Raw genomic sequence first — 10,574 nt, forward strand, 5'->3', positions numbered from 1 at the left:
TCCCGTATTTCTCCTTGCATGATATGTACTCATAGACAAAACGCATATCTTTTTTGGGGCATCTGTGACGAGAATTTTTCTATCTCCTTGCATAATACGAATATGGGTTTCCATTCATCTCTTGCGATGTGGTTGTTTTTACGGAATCGTTTCAGGCATTCTGTCTGCCTTTTGTTAACTATATTTCCTAACTAGTATGTCGTCTCTGGTATTTACGGTGTAACGGTCTGCCAATCATGATGTGATTTGACATTAAAGTATCATGCTGTTTTTTGTGTCTCTGATATTTTTGAAATCTGATAAGGCCCAAAGACACAGCGTGTTTTCATACACCGCACTTCGAAGATAGGTCGTCGGCCGGTCACTAATTTGAGTGACATAGGTATAGTGATTTATGACCCTGAAGTTATACCGATTCGATAAAAGAAACGGCAAGACAATGACAGCAGTTTGAAATCCCAATTGGAGCAGCCTAACCAAAAATGGGTACTCTGTGTCACATGGGTCATGAATTGACTCTAGTTTATTAATTACATGCCCCAGGCCTCTTCTAAAGTCCCCAATACAAGCCAAAATGGTCCGTCTCGAAGCTTGACGCGTCATCGTCAAAAATGACCAAAATTGTTTTGGTTGGGCATGCCTGATCGTACTTTACGCCTTCCTAATGTATGATCCAGTAATAATAGGTTATTGCCTCATCTGAACGAGACTAACTGTGTACAGCTGTACTTTTATTTCACCTTTGTTTAAGATTTTTGCTACTTTTAATAACGTTAAATTTCGTTGTATTGGTCATGGTTCTACTGAAACAAGCATGATTTGATCCTAACAGACTTTTCTGAGTGAAATTAAAACACTTAAGATTAATATCTGTGAGAATACCAGTTGAGCATAAAATGAAGATTAATATTTTTTCGATATTTTCTATGTCAATTTATAATACGCACCCTTTATACTGTAAATACGGGAATATGACGCTCATTTGCGCCTTTTGCTTTGACCAACGCATGGTACAAGCATCCAAGGATATCTAACGATATCATAAAAAGTTGTCCACAGAGTTATTTGGGTTATGATAAAAAAAATGATTGCTAGTAAGCAATCAATGAGCGTATGGTTATCAGTAAAATACTGTCGTAAAAGACATACGAGTTTGTGACCATCAGAAAATGTCGCAAAAACACACGTTGCAAATTCTGGTCGCACCTACGGCACTGCCTCAGTCAGGGCTGAATCAACCATCGAACAAAATAAGCACGTGATTAGGGCACAGGGCCTAGTCAGTAGCCTTTTGAAATGTAAAAAAAGATTTGTGTATCATATAAAGCAATTTTTAGACCATCAATACTCTCGAAACCCATGTTTTCGTCCCCAGGCTGAACCCGCTAGCTGTTTTTATCTAACTTGGCAATTAGAAATATCCTGCGTGGGTTCGCGTCATCGCTCATCTGTTACGGCTTCCTTCACCACCAAGTCCATGACTATAATATATGATTGTTTAGAATCAACATGTTTTGTTATTTCATGATTGGAGTCTTTAGGCCCAATGCTATATTTGAAAGGTTTGTCATACATATATTTCGATACAAGGTGAAATGACACAAAGTTTCAAACACCGATTATTACTGTTACTGACATTACTGTTTAACACATATAATGTTCGTTGATTTTTGATTTTATATATTAAAATCTGAACCTATATATTATTTACATTAAAAACGTGAACTATGACAATAGACAATACGTTTATTTCATCGTGCCAGAAATCACAACACAAGTTCACAACAGATAAAAAATTATGCATTACAGTAACAGATTTCATTGCAATTGACAGGAAATCGCGAAGGACCAGAAATGGTCATCATAAGTCAGCGACACCTAGATTTAAGACGAGTCAAAAGTAAAAATTACAATTAAAGAAAGCAATGGATACAAAGAGAAACTTAGTCATTCAAAAAATTACCAACAAAACAGGGAGTGATATAAATATTCATATACGGTAGCATTTGGGAGAGAGAAAAAAAACATAAGGCGGGAAATTTCAGTGATTAATTTTTTTTTATCTTCGTTCATTTCGTCATGCAGGAAATAATACACAAATTCAAGGCACAGCTTATACAATACAGAAACGGATTTTGTCGCAATTTAAAAGCAGGTGGCTTTCATCGCAAGAAACAGAAGGGGTCATCATAAGTCTGTGACACCAACATTTGAAATGAGTCAAAAATTGAAATAATAAAAAAAGGTAACGGTAGAGAATATTAGTCATTCGAAAAAATTGTCCAACAAGGGGAGGGAGGGTAAAGATTCCTGTGAAACATCACATATAATTTTAGAATGAGATAAAAAAAAGTCTGGGAAATGCAATAAGGCACAGTAGTTATGAGAAAAAAAAATGGTTTAGCATATCAATTTGCTGAACTTCTGTATAATGGCAACTATTAAATATTGTCACTTGCAACATCAAATCGAGCTATATTTTTTATTTGCAGAAGAATAAATAAATATAAAATTACATAACTTTTAGGTGCGAAAGCAGAATACTCCATGTACATCCAACATATGAGATTTGAATATGAGAAGAGAAAATGATGCAGTTTAAATCTGACTGTGAAATAGGAAAAACAGTCTCGGTGAACTTATTGCCACCAACTAACAAATGTCAGCCGGGCCATCAAAAATCCAGAGAACAGAAACATATTCAAGCCTTATAAGTCTAAAGGTGATTGCATGAGTAATAGAAAATTTAAAATGAGGTGATTGAGGTATGTCATATTTGATAAAGCAAAATCAATCCATCGTGACTGTAAAAGCTATCATTTTCATTCCCAAAATCACCACCATTTTATACAATTCATGATTCGTTCGCTGTTCTACATAGGTAATATATTCAAAAATTTGCATTGCACCTTATTCATCATGTATGTTTTTCTCCATATATTTCAGATGGTGATTATACAATCACAAAAAGAGCTGTGGTGAAGTTCAAACAAAGTGTACCCTTGCTAAGAATTCTTGGTTGGGAAAGTTGAATTGTGTTCTCATGTTGTTGCAATATATTTTGAACCTACTTATGTTGGGAATTCTAAATTAAGCAAAATATTATTGTGTTCAAATTTGAATAAAGAAATTGTTTCTTTTTTAATAATGCTGTTGCAACCAAAGCCAGTGTAATAAGACCAGATCCCAATTTATTGTAAATTTGAGACATAACTTTCTTCAAAAAATTGAGTCTACCTTAAATTTCAAATGCCATTCACTTATTAATTTTTTGCATATCACCAGTATTGCAATTTATACAAATCAACTTATGTAAAATTTCATTTTTAATAAAATTAAAAAATATCATAATTATTGTTGAGTGTTCGAGGGGTGCGAGTTTGACATCCTCTGGTCTACCGTGCTGAGAATGCATCCAAATGATATCCAGGCTTCAGCCCCGATCATCTATTAAACAAATTCCACATCCAGTAGGACATTTATGCAGAGTCCCAACAACCTGGGGAATCATTCCTTTTCCTAATTTTCAATTGTAATCTTCTTATTAAAACATGATTGATACCTAATCAAGGGTGAAATTTCCTTTTTTGATAGCTGCTTTCTCCCTCCATATAGTTACATTCTTCTGCAGTTCATTACAATATACAATATACAATACAATTTTTTTTCGATTACTCTTACTTCGCAAAGTACTTCATTTCATAGATAGCTCTTAGGTATGTAATCCTTTTCCTCTTGAAAGTTGAGCTCCCAAATATCAGGCAAATCCCGCTCGGTGTATTCCAGTGCAATGACTGAATGAGAAAATCCAGTCTGCCAGTACCATCACTTTTGAAGTAGCTCCGTCAGTAGCTCCGTCTGATTTGTGTGACTGTGTAACAGAGCAGCTAAAATGCATAACAGATATACAAGCTAGTCTGTATTCAATCTATAAATGAGAAAAAGACTGTTGAAAAAACGCTAACACACAACGATATATTTAAACAAGTCAAAGCAACGCACAAGTATAAACCTGACGAAACGTGCTACGCAACGAGTGTCCCCCTAAACAGCACAAAAAACGTGGCTAGCAGCATCGGTCAAAGGTCATGAAAGTTGGTAATTGATGTGTATATGACTAGAATGCGCATTGGCGGCCATCTTGGTACGCGCGACTTTCTGCTTGCGGATGCATTGAGTGAGTTGGAATTGCCGTTTCGATGGTGCAAAATGTAAGATAATTCGAGGAAATTTATCGTTCTGCCCGTTGAAATGGATTTTCACGCTATTGTTGTTGGTTCAGCCATTAACTTGGAAAAGGATAACACAAAACGTGTTATAGAGGTTGCAAGAATCAAGTTTTGGAAACCAGGTGGGTACGGTGTTGTATTTGGTTTAGCTTGTGAAATACAAGTAAAATTTATGTGTGATCGGTAGAGATAATGGTTGTAATACCATGACACCTACTATATGGAACCACGTTCTGTCCATTAAGTCGGCTGAAATGAACGGCTTTGCAAGACTATTGAAATACCGTACCTAATAGACTATATCTCAATACTGCAATAGCTAATGATGCTTCGCTAACTAGGTTTTGCTCGATTCTGATGGGTCTATACCAGGGTGGTCCAAGCCCAGGCCCGCGGGCTACGCCCGCCACTTCTTTATCTGTGGCCCGCGTCGCATTCGGAGAGGAATCAAAAATTCGCATTTCGTGTTGTTTCGTCATAAAACTAAACAAAAAATCTTTTAACATATTGTTGCACCACCAATGTCACTGAGTTGACTAGTGTTAGCTTGCTGAGGCAACTAGCGAAGTTAGACGAGCAAAGTTTTTGGCAATATTGTGGCCCGCGAACAATGCAAAGGTAATTTTTTGGCCCGCGGAGCTGCCAATCTTGGACCACCCTGGAATTCCCTGATACCTGATGCCATGTCAGTCTAGGTTTGAATAGGCCCAGATTGGAAACTGTTGAATAACTGTTATCAGAAATACAACATTCATCTATGTGAAAGCAAAATACCAGTAAGCCATTTTACCTCCAACTTTAATATTTTAACTACTAGGTGAAAGTGTGAAGTGAATCAAGTCATTTGTTGCCTACTCCTAAAGTGTCTCCAGTTTCAATATACAGCACAAAGCACATTCATTTCATTCCTGCATTGTTTATTTTTTGTAAAATTTGTAATGCAATAAAAATTTAAAAAAAGTTTGCAAGCTCTTGTTCTATTTGAGATACACGGGGTTTTCTTAGAGTAGACAATTTTAAGTCTGATTCTCAAAGTACTATCCTAGTGAATCAATCAGGAGAGTATTATATAATCTTGAGCCGCCAAATTAGACCGATATTTTAATTAAATTCAATAATACGGAATATTATAAACTAAGGTCCTGTTTAATAGTGAAATCTAGCAAAAACAGAATTGAATAAATATTCAATTTAGTAATACGTAAGATATCGAACTTAATTGATTTTTGGTTTAAAGGTCTATTTTTGTCATGCTGCCAGTTGTGCAGCGTGACAGCTGGAATGCTCAAAATTGAAATTTATAAGGACGTGTGAAGAGAGAAATAGGCAAATGTGGCATACTAAAAATATGCAAAATTGAAATTTACAGGGATGTGTAAGAAGTGAAATAAGCAAATACTAAAAATATGCGAAATTGTAATTTATAGGGATGTGTAAAAAGAGAAATAAGCAAAAATGGCATACTAAAAATATTAAAATTTACAGGGACGTGTAAATAGAGAAATAAGCAAATACTAAAAATATGCGAAATTGTAATTTATAGGGATGTGTAAAAGGAGAAATAAGCAGAAATGGCATACTAAAAATATGCGAAATTGTAATTTATAGGGACATGTAAAAAGAGAAATAAGCAAATATGGCATAATAAAAATATGCAAAATTGAAATTCATAGGGACGTGTAAAAAGAGAAATAAGCGAATATGGCATACCAAAAATATGCGAAATTGAAATTTATAGGTACGTGTGAAAAGGGAAATAAGCGAATATGGCATACTAAGCTAAGTAAACATGAATATGATATCAAAACTGAATTTTTGTTATCAACATATTTTGATACGGAAAGCCTAAATTGGGATAAGTCTCTGTCGTATTTTCCCTGTTCAAGTAAAAGTAATAGCCTTCTAGCGACAATAACAATCTTTTCCTCTGAAAACTTTGAATCATTTGATACTGTAGGCTTGATAAACAGAATAGTGATTACTACACAACAAGAACCATCTAATAATTTAAATTTGGAGGGAGATGGCTTACTAGGTTCAGATTGCTTGCTAGATGACTTACTGGTATTTCGCTTTTACATGGGTGAATGTTGTTTCTCTGGTAAAATTTATTTTTAAATGAAAAGCAAAATTAGTCATAACAAATAATATCTATTCAACAGATTCCAATTTGAGCTTGTTCATTGATTCAGACCTAGACTGCCATTGCATTATGTATAAACACATCAGAATCAAGCACAACCTAGTTAGCGAATAATACGGTACCTGTTCCGGTATGTCAGCAATCTGACAAAACCGTGCATTTCAGCCGACTTAATTTACAGAACATGCTTCCGTATATTAGGTGTCGGGTCTCATGTACTTTCTTTCCTGAATAACTTCTAGTGGGCGTGGCGTAACAATTTTTGGATATATGATTCCTGACCCCTACCTGATGACGTCATCCAAAAATTACGTCACTGCGACGTCACAATAACGAAATACAGCTTGCCAAAGTATAGCGACGGTCACCCGTAATGGCGCCTACGAGTATGTCAACAAACTCAATACGTCAGCGACCTCTCTCTTATCGGCGTCGTTGTACAGAGCTAAAAATAAACAAGAATCACAAGCGACTAAATTGTCGCCAAGGAACGTTCACGATATCCCATTCTGACCAATTTCTGTCCAGCAATAGCTCATGTATCGTGCTACAATCTAAAATAGAGCGTTATACGATACAACTCTAACCAAGGCTTTAGACAAGCAGAAAATACATGTTATTTTACGCAATGGTTGAAGTTGGGTACCACACACATAAAGACTTATTATTTTATGTCCAGCAATAGCTCATGTATTGTGCTACGATCTATTAATAGGGTGATATACGATACCGCTCTGAGCTAGGCTTTAGACAAACAGAAAGAACATTTAATTCACGCAATGATTGAGGTTAGGTGCCGCAGACATAAAGACTTGTTATTTAATATCCAGAGACTGATCATGTATTGGGCCACATTTTATTATTAGGACGTGGAACGCTTTCACTCTATGCAAGGCTTTAGACAAGCAGAAACCGACATATTAATTTGCCTTAGCGCAATGGATGTAGTTTCTTACCTCGATAACTTATACTTATCTTAGCGTAACAATTTTTGCATATATCATTCCTGACCCTCACCTGACTTCGTCATCCAAAAATTACGTCAATGCGATGTCACAATAACGAAATCGAGCTTGCCCAATAATAGCGACCATAATGCAATCGTGATAAATACGCCTGTGTGTCCGGTATGGGTGTAGTTTCGTACCTCAATAACTTCTAGTTAACTTAGCGTAACAATTTTTGCACGTAATATTCCTGACCCTCACCTGATTTAATCATCAAAAAATTACGTCAATACGACGTCACAATAACGAAATAGAGCTTGCCTAATAATAGCGACGATTACTGGTAATGCCACCTATGGATGTAGTTTCTTACCTCAATAACTTTTAATTATCTTAGCGTAACAATTTTTGCATATAATATTTCTGACCCTCACCTGACTTCATCATCCAAAAATTACGTCAATGCGACTTCACAATAACGAAATAGAGCTTGCCTAATAATAGCGACCATAAAGCAATTGTGTTAAATACGCCTGTCTGTCCGCTATGGGTGTAGTTTCATACCTCAATACCTTCTATTAGGCTTAGCGTAACAATTTTTGTATATATGATTCCTGACCCTCACCTGACTTCGTCATCCAAAAATTACGTCACTGCAACGTCACAATCACGAAATAACGCTTGCCCAATAATAGCGACGATTACTAGTAATGCCACCTATGAATGTAGTTTCTTACCTCAATAACTTATACTTATCTTAGCGTAACAATTTTTGCATATAATATTACTGACCCTCACCTGACTTCGTCATCCAAAAATTATGTCACTGCGACTTCACAATAACGAAATAGAGCTTGCCTAATAATAGCGACCATAATGCAATCGTGATAAATACGCCTGTCTGTCCGCTATGGGTGTAGTTTCATACCTCAATACCTTCTATTAGGCTTAGCGTAACAATTTTTGTATATATGATTCCTGACCCTCACCTGACTTCGTCATCCAAAAATTACGTCACTGCAACGTCACAATCACGAAATAACGCTTGCCCAATAATAGCGACGATTACTAGTAATGCCACCTATGAATGTAGTTTCTTACCTCAATAACTTATACTTATCTTAGCGTAACAATTTTTGCATATAATATTCCTGACCCTCACCTGACTTCATCATCCAAAAATTACGTCAATGCGAATTCACAATAACGAAATCGAGCTTGCCCAATAATAGCGACCATAATGCAATCGTGATAAATACGCCTGTGTGTCCGGTATGGGTGTAGTTTCGTACCTCAATAACTTCTAGTTAACTTAGCGTAACAATTTTTGCACGTAATATTCCTGACCCTCACCTGATTTAATCATCAAAAAATTACGTCAATACGACGTCACAATAACGAAATAGAGCTTGCCTAATAATAGCGACGATTACTGGTAATGCCACCTATGGATGTAGTTTCTTACCTCAATAACTTTTAATTATCTTAGCGTAACAATTTTTGCATATAATATTTCTGACCCTCACCTGACTTCATCATCCAAAAATTACGTCAATGCGACTTCACAATAACGAAATAGAGCTTGCCTAATAATAGCGACCATAAAGCAATTGTGTTAAATACGCCTGTCTGTCCGCTATGGGTGTAGTTTCATACCTCAATACCTTCTATTAGGCTTAGCGTAACAATTTTTGTATATATGATTCCTGACCCTCACCTGACTTCGTCATCCAAAAATTACGTCACAATCACGAAATAACGCTTGCCCAATAATAGCGACGATTACTAGTAATGCCACCTATGAATGTAGTTTCTTACCTCAATAACTTATACTTATCTTAGCGTAACAATTTTTGCATATAATATTACTGACCCTCACCTGACTTCGTCATCCAAAAATTATGTCACTGCGACTTCACAATAACGAAATAGAGCTTGCCTAATAATAGCGACCACAATGCAATCGTGATAAATACGCCTGTCTGTCCGCTATGGGTGTAGTTTCATACCTCAATACCTTCTATTAGGCTTAGCGTAACAATTTTTGTATATATGATTCCTGACCCTCACCTGACTTCGTCATCCAAAAATTACGTCACTGCAACGTCACAATCACGAAATAACGCTTGCCCAATAATAGCGACGATTACTAGTAATGCCACCTATGAATGTAGTTTCTTACCTCAATAACTTATACTTATCTTAGCGTAACAATTTTTGCATATAATATTCCTGACCCTCACCTGACTTCATCATCCAAAAATTACGTCAATGCGAATTCACAATAACGAAATAGAGCTTGCCTAATAATAGCGACCATAATGCAATCGTGATAAATACGCCTGTGTGTACGCTATGGGTGTAGTTTCGTACCTCAATAACTTCTATTAGGCTTAGCGTAACTATTTTTGCATATATCATTCCTGACCCTCACCTGACTTCGTCATCCAAAAAGTACGTCACAGAAACGTCACAATCACGAAATACGGCTTGCACAATAATAGCGACGATATTCGTAATGACACCTATGGATGTAGTTTCGTACCTCAATCACCTATAGTTAACTTAGCGTAACAATTTTTGCATATAATATTCCTGACCCTCACCTGACTTCGTCATCAAAAAATTACGCCAATGCGACGTCACAGTAACAAAATAGAGCTGATCACCCGTAATGGCGTCTGCGACTACGTTAACAAACTCAGTTAGGGCAGCGGCCTCCCTACCACACACACATAAGGAGGGACTTGTTATTTTATGTCCAGCCATAGATCATGTATTGGGCTACAATATATTAATATGGCGTTACGCGATATCACTCTAAGCAGGGCTTTAGACAAGCAGAAACGGACATATTAATTTACGTTCACATTATATGGGTGTATTTTGTATTGTGCCACCATTTATCAGTGAGGTTTATATTTTAATTTGTTTTTTGTAAACTATACATTTTGGATAAGATAGTCCGGCAGAATCGGGCCTAACATTGTTTTGGGACATAAAGTTTTTTTTTTTATTGTTTAGATATAATGTATATGACATATATAATGATACCCAGGTGGGTGTGGAGTAATGTTGAGCAATTTTTTTTTTAAGCGGATTTAAAGTATTCGGTCCAAGATGACGCACATCCTGGACCCTAACCTGGTAACCATACAGTGTTCAGGTTGTGCGCCATCTTGGTACAAATACTTCAAGAGCGCCTTTTTGTTAATAACAATTATTTCATAACTACATGGTTTAGGTTTGCATACA

At 36.2% G+C, this 10,574-nt stretch overlaps 1 long non-coding RNA gene across 1 annotated transcript; it reads left to right on the forward strand.

Annotated features, from left to right (window-relative positions):
- The first annotated feature begins 2,278 nt into the window (after positions 1–2,278).
- LOC144424511 (uncharacterized) lies at positions 2,279–3,035 on the forward strand. Its single transcript, XR_013476741.1, has 2 exons — positions 2,279–2,722; positions 2,947–3,035. It is a non-coding gene; the product is annotated as an uncharacterized LOC144424511 (long non-coding RNA).
- Positions 3,036–10,574: the final 7,539 nt, after the last annotated feature.

Source organism: Styela clava, chromosome 6 (assembly GCF_964204865.1).
Source record: "Styela clava chromosome 6, kaStyClav1.hap1.2, whole genome shotgun sequence".
In the NCBI taxonomy this organism is placed as follows: Eukaryota; Metazoa; Chordata; class Ascidiacea; order Stolidobranchia; family Styelidae; genus Styela; species Styela clava.